Genomic DNA, 8,674 nt, shown 5'->3' on the forward strand with positions numbered 1-8,674 from the left:
AAGCTAAAAATAAATTTTGAATTCACCAGCATGCAGCCCTTGTTATGCCGGTTTAGCCGAGCCAGATGAATATGAGGCCCACTATTTTTTAATAAAAGTATACTTTTGGCTCTTAAAGCTGCATGCCTCCAGATGAGCCAAAATATTCAAGAAAATTAAACTTGATAAAAATGTAGAAAAGAAAAAATGTTTTAAATTCAAGTACATATATATTTGATAATTTTCATGTTATGATTAAGGACTGGATTTTGCAGTAATGTCAGTGTTTACCACCATATATCTACTGTGTTTCTACTGTGTTACTAACACCTAGGGCTATTTTTGCTTATTTTGATCTCCTATTTGGTAATTTATGTGGATTGCAAGCAAATTTGTAAAAAAAAATTGTTCACTAGACAATATTTCACATTTAAAATTTTAAACACATTCTTTAGAGTTTTCATTAAAATTAGCATGAATTTGCCAGCTGTTTTAACCGGTTTTGCTTTTGATAAACTTATCCAAAACTATTTATTGCCAACTTTCAATCACAAGTATATACAGCACTTAAAAAATGCATGTGTTTGCAAGCATTAAAGATAGTTTATCAAGAAGTCATATATAAGAGGTCTTGGTATTTCTTTTTCATACAAGTGTAATTTTATTGCAAAACAGGGGCTCTGACTGCAGCCAAGTGGTTTAGCTTGCTGACCCCTCACAGTAGTGGATTTGAATCATATGAGGGATATTTGAGGAAGCTATCCAGCTTACATGGGACCGGTTAACCATGTAGAATTTGTACATTGTACATTTCAGAAAGTCTAAGCTGGTCCTGGTTTTTCATTTGTATATATGAATTATGCAAGGAAACAAAAATGTTATTAATTTTATTATTTCTTAATATTACTTGAATAGTGGATTCCTTGATCTTCTGTTGGATCTTCTTTATGTTCATTCAGCTAATATAAATTGTGCACACAAATAACAATGCTTGATCTGCTTTAAAGATCAGCTTATTAATTTGGTATAAATCCACATATTAAATATTCTCAAGAATAGTACAAGATTATTAAAATTGCTTGTTTTCATAATTAGAATTATAAAGGCGTGTTATGCTTTTATTCTTATAATTTATGTATGAGTCATATCTCTGTTTTTAATTATCTAATTCTTCACTTTATTTTATAATAAAAAAGTCAATTAAAGTCATTACATGCCTTTACTACAAGAAGAAGACTTTTCTTAGTATTTTCGTGCTACCGATAATAACAATTGATTTAATTATAATTAATACTAAACGAAATGAAGATCTGTACACACATTACATAAACGTTCTGATTAGTTGGTGCGAAATACTTGTGTACTGCGCTAAATGTACTTGTATAATTGTATTTCGCACTGCGCTTGACTTTAATTAATAATTACCGGTTCGTTTTGATAAAGCTTAAAGCAGCACGCCTCCAGATTAAACTTATTTTCATGAACAATTTGAAAATGTTATTAAAAAAATATTTTTTGTATAGTAACCAAAAAGAAGGAACTTACGCATTATCAATGGCACTTATAAACCACGATTATTACAAAATGTGGTCAAAATATGCAACAATTGTCCTTATTGCGTTAGTAACGCAGTAGAAATATAGTTGTAAATAATAAAAAAACAACATCCTTTAATCGTTCATAACAAATAATAACAAATAAAGCATTACTTGAATATGGAATCTTTTCACTTTTCCTAAACTCTACGTACATTGTGCTCAAGTTTGATTTAACTGAAATATTTTGGATCATCTGGTCAGCTTGTTTAGACAACCCTACTGTCATAGTCGTTTTTTAAGACCCGTTTTAATTTTTATTTGGGTGTTACCAAAGCCTTTTTTAAGCAAATATGGGCGCTAGTTGTATTGATTGGCATATTGCATAGTTTACAATAAAGCATCAGATCGCTGCTGATTTCAAGAATGAATTAACATAGACAATTAACATTCACATTGATTCACAGTGTATGTGTCTCAAAAAATTCAGTCAGTTTAAAACTGCTGTTTGCCAACATCGTGTGGTGTTGGTTTATGAAATTGTATTCAAATTGTATTCAAATCGCAATAGTGAGACACGTATTGTATGTATTTCGATATCAAACATGGGAAATAAACGACCAATATGATAAAAGATACATTTCTGCATTTTTATAAAGGCAGGAAAAGTGCGTGTATGGTCGTTTATAGTTAATGTGTAAGATAAGTAGTGAATGTCATGGTTTCATATTCTGTTGCTATGTATATGAATAGATATCTTGGCAATTTAATTTGAAGCAGAAAATACTGGCATTATGATAAAAGCTAATAAGGGAACGAACATAACTGTAACTATTGTTTACAAGAATTGATAACCAAATACACGTTTAATCATGGGTTGAAGATATTTAGTTCAGTCAGCATATATGCAGACAAAACGGATAACGAATTTTTAACCTAATTGACGCGTGTAAAATTAATTAAATTCATTAATTTAGGCATCATTTGGTTGGATTGTAAGTCCTAGCGACCCAGTTCAGTCAGCATATATGCAGACAAAACGGATAACGAATTTTTAACCTAATTGATGCGTGTAAAATTAATTAAATTCATTAATTTAGGCATCATTTGGTTGGATTTAAAGTCCTAGCGACCCAGTTTAGATCTTATGGCGAATTTTTCGGGCTTAGCTTGACTGGTGGCAAAAGATCTTGACAAATGACGATATCAGGCGTGCATATACAAATTTGATATAGGATTGTATGTTTGAAGTAGTTTATTGAAAGTGATAAAAGCGTTGTTCACATAGTCAAAATAAATAAATAAATAACAAAATACATATGTCCTGAACATTTAAATATTTTATACAACTTAATAAGGTTGAATAAATAAATGTGCGACCCTTTTCATTGAAAGATTTCCTACTAACAGGTTAACATAATATCTTAGTCATTATCCCTCTGATGATTGACTTACCGACAAATGCCGTTTATGCAATTGACACCTTTCAAAATACAGAAACATAATATAGATTTGTATTTGTCGGCTATATTGAAATCAGTGTATTGACAATATTGACCAGGTTTCCTCCACTCTTACTATTATTTAACTTTACATGTAAAATTAATTTTTTACATAACTTGTTAGTATTTAGTTTGTTTGTTTTTTAATTTGTTTTCATATAAATGTCGTATGGTAACTTTCCAGCTCTACAACAAACGTTTATCACATTTAACACTTTCTCTCAAAGATAAAAAAAAAGTAACAATACCACTTTATCAAGTGCAATTATATTAATTGCGACATTCCTGACCGCTTTAATGTTGAAAGGATGCAATTTGTAAAACATTAAAGTTATTATCTTTCATCAGACCTTGTCTGGGATATTATAGTAATTGACTTGAATATAAATTCTTCTTATGTAAAGTATGTACATTCGTGATAGCAACTGAGCTGAACTTTTCTCTTCTCTTTTGATAGACTTAATCATGTAACTATTTGTGTTCTATTGTCAATATCATTCACTTAAAATTTCCATAAATAACCATTCCAAACGGTTTTCTGTTTGAAGTATTGAAAAGATAAGTTCCAATACATTGCTTCATATTAATATTTAATGAATTATACACATTGATGTTGCAACTCTGAAAAATGTGGATGTTTCCGCTTGTTTTTGTTGTTGTTGTTGTTTTTTTTTAAATAGTTTGCGACACATATTCGTAAAGAATTGTAGTTATCAGGCTAGCTGAATACACCTGGAATGAATTTCGGAGCATTATAAAGTGGCATTAAATTAATTTTTGAACGATTTCTCTTGCACACTCGGTAACTTTGCGACAATCTGGTAATAACTAAATTGGCTGGATACCGAATTAATTGAAATTAGGTGTATTATGACTTATATGACGTTTCTGCAACATATTTTGTTTGAGTATCATTAACATATTAAATTATAGATGTAACATGATTAGTTTTCTTTTTTCCAATAAGAACACATCCAAATTTGTTCGTAAGTTATAACAGTTTACTGTTTTGTAACTGTAATTCTTATTCTCTTTTTATATCACATATTAGTTTTGTTGAGCCGTACACTAATAATCGCTGTCTACTTTATAGTAAAAAATTTGTTTGGTATTCTTTAGATAATTGAACAAAAGCATGATATTACACAAATGTATTACGCAAAGATTGATTCTAATATGATGCATAATATGTACAGCTTACCTTTGTTTCAACAAAGTTTATTATATTTCAAATTTTCAATAAAACATATCAATATATAGAATAAATGTAAAGAAAAACATATTTTGTCCTTTAGATTTTACATTTATATTTAATAAATCTGTGATTCTTTATTGTGTACATATATTAAAATGGATTAAAGGTAAATCAAAACAATCTTACAAAATGCACAAAAAGGTTAAATTGTGAATTGTGATTTATCAATTTTATGTTTCATTGAGCAGTAGTTGCTATTTTTATTTTGTCTATCTGCATCTTCAGCAAATATTATTTGTTGCATAACTTCATTACTAGGTCATGCTATTTGGTGAAACTTTGTGAAGAACTATTTATGTCGGTTGCATTCCGTGTTAACCGGTGGTATTGTCTTCTCTTCAGTATTAAAGTAATATGAGTTATACCATCTGTTCCCAGTAACACATTTAGACAGATGATTGCTTTCGTTATGACACTTCAATGTGCAAACCTTTTTAAGTGTCTGTTTCCTTTGATTCATTTCTGTATATGACAATTAACAATTAACAAATACATTACTATACTAGCTATAAAAGACAAAATTCCAGCTTCTGTTCTTCTCGTTTGTATTAATTTATCTCCTATGGTTTTTTTTATTTAGATTCAATTGTATTAATATAACAACTGATATGTTGTCCCTCTTTTCGGACTTCCCACTTAATCTCATTAAGTAAGTGGTCTAATGAAAAATGATATAGAAAAAAACACACTTGTCAAATTTTAACTCAAGACCAAAGACCTTGGGCATGTCAAACATATATTCTTCATTACACTAAGGATTATTTTTACAAGTTCAATATGAATACGTAATATACAGATATGTCCAGTTTACTTAAAAATGCAAAAGTATATGTGCAATTATTAACAACGTTATTACAAAAAATGCGGAAAAATAATCATATATCTAGACAAAGAGGGTGTTGAATTATTTGGTTGTTTCAATTTTATTTGGACTATTCATATTTTATTATGTATTATATGTAAAAGTGGAGCAAATTATATATTTCATTGCTGATATCTATATATATCATTCACAGTTTGTAATCTAACAAGTTTAACAATCTTGACATTTAAACTATGCATTGGGAACAATTGCAATTATTAAGTAGAAACATGCAATCGACCGATACATTTTGTAGATATAAAGACCGTGCAAACGTCTTCTTATATATGACTTCGTAAGGAAAGGTCAACATAATGCTGAATGTATCTCATAAACACAGCTGTATACTTGCAAGCCTCTTGTCACTTTGTATTAGTTTTCCATTTTTCTATTACATTTCGTTAAGACAAAATTGTCAAATTTAACGAGATTCTTTCTAGAATCAAATGCAAGTAAAATAGCTAAACAACTTTGGGAAAGAAACTACTGTTATTTGTACATTTATGCATACATCTAATATATTAAACACTCAATGTATTGTAATACTTAAAAGCGATTTCAAAAGTTTATTAAAATATAATCATTCAAAGAATATACTATTTCAATATTAAGAGGATATTTATTTATTTGAGTGAAATATGGAATATATTTTCACGACACATGATAAAATGCCACATATTTTCACGAGCCGGGACGGCAAGTAAAAATATGTGGCATTTTATCATTTTGAGTGAAAATATAAACCATATTTCACGAAAAACGAAAACAAAATTTTATTTAATTTAATTATCAAAGGAAAATGGTTACGAACCCCCTTGCTTGCTACGCAACTGCAATTGTACAGCGCGCAGTAATATAGATGCGTCTTGTTTTGCACGCGATATTTTGCGCTACATTGTGACGTCACGTAAACAACTCTTTAAACGCCTCTACAGCGTTTATGACTAAATTAAAGATATTGGTGTTCGGATTTATTTTCTTAGACCATTTTCTATCATTCTTGATAGTTTTCAAAACAAAATTCAACAAAAAGTTATTTTGTATTAAAATTTATCAGATTTTTAAAACAAAATGGCGAACGAAGTCCCTTATTATAAGCAAGTGTTTTGACTCCGCCCTCTTTCATAGTTATATTTCATATTTATTTTAAAAAGATATGAAATATATTTGACTTAAATAGCACCATATTTCATGGGTAAAATTAAATAATACATCTATCACCAACACATTGAAGTTTTTTTCCTTATGTAATTAGCCCATACGACTTCATAAATAATACAACGCAAAGGAAATGACATTATTTTGTGTATGCAATACAGTATTCGAAGAATTTGCCTTTAGTTTGCTTACGGACAGAATGTCTTACGGTCTACTAAATAAGGGGATTAGAATCGAACGTCGTCTGTTCTATTGTCGTTTGGCTGAATAGAGATATTCAAATAAATGTCTCAGTTTGAGGCAGACAAGCACAGAATAAATAAGTGGAATATTGATGTGCTGACAATTATTACTACGTTTGTTATAAAATGCACCTTAGAGGTTCGAACTTGGTACAAAAATGCATTATATCGATTTTACTTTTGCTTTTCAATAAGCGTGTTTTTAGAAATACATTATAATAACCCAGACGACTATTTAACGTAACACATTTCCAGTTCATTCTTATCATCAACCTCGTTTATCTTTGCATTCAAAATAAACAATAATATGACAAAATAAGCTATTGTAAATGCAATTTGTCTTGATTAAATGTTAAAATAATGAATACGTTATGCAATATTGATATTTATTGGCCATAATTACTTTGATTTTTTTAACTATATTCTCTTATGTTACTAGAAATGAACAATAATAAGTTTTACAATTATAAAGGTTATATCTGCTATGTAAAATGATAACATGAACATTAAACTTAAAACTTTCTTTGCATGCTATATTTAATCAAATATCTGATTCTTTCAATGTTCCAATCATCTGTTGTAGGGTATTAAATGACGAAATTGAAAATTTTATTATCTTTTGTCAGGAGAATTTTATACATAATTATGTTCATCATTTAAAAATGCATTTGTCTTCAATCAGGGATAATTATTCTGTAAATTTGATTTAGGTAATGAAGTAATGTCAAAGTTATTACGTGTATTCCTACAATCTTTCAATTACAATTCAGTGCAATAAAATTATCTATGTGCAACGACAACGTCATAGTTCTGAACCAAAGAATCAACTTAGATTCGGATCGTTTCTGACAGAGTGGTTAAGGCTTAGACTTCAAATATCTTGTCTGTTACCGCCGTTGCTTCGAATCCCGCAATAAACTTCGCATCCGTTCGTTTGTTAATATACTTGAGTTGATTCTACTAAGATGTCTGCTCATGTCTGTAATAGAGATAAAAAAGTCAAAACAAACTTGATAGCATATTATCTTGTTCAACCATATGCAGATACAAATGAATAACAAGCAAGCGCAAGTAAGAAAAGTTACTGTTATTTACTGTCTCCTACATGTACTATTGTTTAACAATAAATAATTAAAAATGTTTATATGATCACATACTTTCAGATAGCTTTGAATTGAGCTTTGAATTGTTCAATACAGCAGAAAAACATTATAATCTGAAAATTATAACGGTATTTTGCTGTCATTTGAGTATGCAGCAACCCTAATAAAGCATATTCAGTTTCTCTACAGTGTTTTCTTTACCTTTTGATACTATTTCTACATTTTTCTTATTCGAATCTTAAAACTTACAATGTATGTATGATACTAAACAGTTACCTAGAAAACGACACCAGGACACAAGATGTATTCCTACAGACAGTATTAGGGTCATAATGATTTAGGTTAGTGACTGTCTTGATCTATTATTATGAATGTGATAAATATTTTAAATTGTTTTGGCGATACAGTCTGAAGCATATAAGTGTGCTTACGAAATAATGACTGTAATGATTTCTTTACCAAAATCTTGTCATGAGTTTCAATCAGCCTTTATGCAGCCCAAAAAAAGATTACAAAATTTTAACCTTAATTGGTACGTGTAATATGCAACTGTTTCTATCCGTGTAAGCATTCATCGGTCCGACTTGAAGTTTAAGCGACAATGTTCAATCCATATTGCGAATGTCAAGCTTTAACACTTGGCGACTTCTGTAATCTATTAATTAAGGCTGATTGTATGTGCTTTACCAATATAATTGATTACATGTGATAATACATAAACAAATTAAGGCATTGAAAAAGCAAGGTGATATAAGGGATAAAATATATGAACACCGATGCGAACGAGGCCAACCTTTTCTATGGTTGGGTACAAATTGTTATTATGTTGAACAATCGCGAATGATTTTTATTTTATTCCTGAGAGATCCAATCATTGACTAAAACATGAACTGGATATATAAATAAAATATGATAAACATGATCAACAAGGACAGGCGGTGTTCAACGAACGCCAAAACTGATAATCAATGGATAAGCTTTGAAGAAAGAATGAGCAATTCAACGTCTTCCATGAACACTTTCTTTGAGGTCTTCACA

Source organism: Ruditapes philippinarum, unplaced genomic scaffold, assembly GCF_026571515.1.
Source record: "Ruditapes philippinarum isolate M1 unplaced genomic scaffold, ASM2657151v2 ctg10832_1_1_1_1, whole genome shotgun sequence".
NCBI classification, from domain to species: Eukaryota; Metazoa; Mollusca; class Bivalvia; order Venerida; family Veneridae; genus Ruditapes; species Ruditapes philippinarum.